This window comes from Arachis ipaensis, chromosome B03 (genome assembly GCF_000816755.2).
Source record: "Arachis ipaensis cultivar K30076 chromosome B03, Araip1.1, whole genome shotgun sequence".
NCBI lineage: Eukaryota > Viridiplantae > Streptophyta > Magnoliopsida > Fabales > Fabaceae > Arachis > Arachis ipaensis.
Window position 1 is genome coordinate 89,089,476 of NC_029787.2, and position 1,053 is coordinate 89,090,528.

Here is a 1,053-nt window from a genome sequence, read left to right on the forward strand (position 1 = left end):
ATATATAAATATAGTTTTTAAAAATTTTGGGGGGTCGAGGCCACTACTCGCCCCCTCTAAGTCCGTCCCTGGTGAGAGAGAAGGAGTGAGGAGAGGGTGAAGTTACAGAAGTGGGGAAAAGGGTTTCTAAATTTGAATTTCATTCAATTTTACCGTCGAATTTATCAACGTATAAATTCGACGGTAATGTACTGGTAGTTGTCCAAAATGCCGCATTTCATTAAATCACATTACCGTCGAAAATTTTCGACAGTAAATCCCTCGGTAAAATTGGTGCTTATAAAATAAATTTTTGTGCCCTTCTTGCCGTTAGAATTAGGGACAGATTATATGGAATCCAATAGTAAGATTTTTTTGGGACGGATTTACACTTGTAACCATTGAAAAATCTGTCGTTAAATTCGTCGATAACTACCCTTGCTAAATCTATCGGTAGTTCGATACATCTGACAGTATTAAGCATTTTTCTTATAATGATATTACTAGTGAAGCTATAATTCATTATATTCACTGAAAATATTTTTTCCTGCAAAACCTGCACAAAAGAATTAGTTGAATAAACACTTTTTTTTTCAAATTTTTAGAGAACTCGATCCTTTCTCTCGATTGTTAGCTTGACTGATAGCTTGACTGATTGTAAAGACTCATGAAATTGGTTAACAAATTAATTAAAAGAAGAAAAGATATTGACAATTAATATTACACATCTAATATGTAAAGATCACATTCAACACATGAAAATTTTTTTAAAATTCAATAAAAATATCTAAAATTTAAACTCAATAAAAGTTTTTCTATTAATGAGCTTGAACTTATTTGATAATTTAATATAATATTAGCTGAAATTGACTACAGTAATATTAGAAAAATAATAAAAAATCAGTGCAAACAACTGAAATTTATCTTATTTAATATTTATTAATTTTAACGATAATTAATAAATATTAAATAAGACAAGTTTACGCTATTTTTTATAGCCTCCCAAATATTATTGAATTGCCTATTATAATTAAAAAATGCTAAAAAATCAATAATTTTTTTAATGTTAATCAA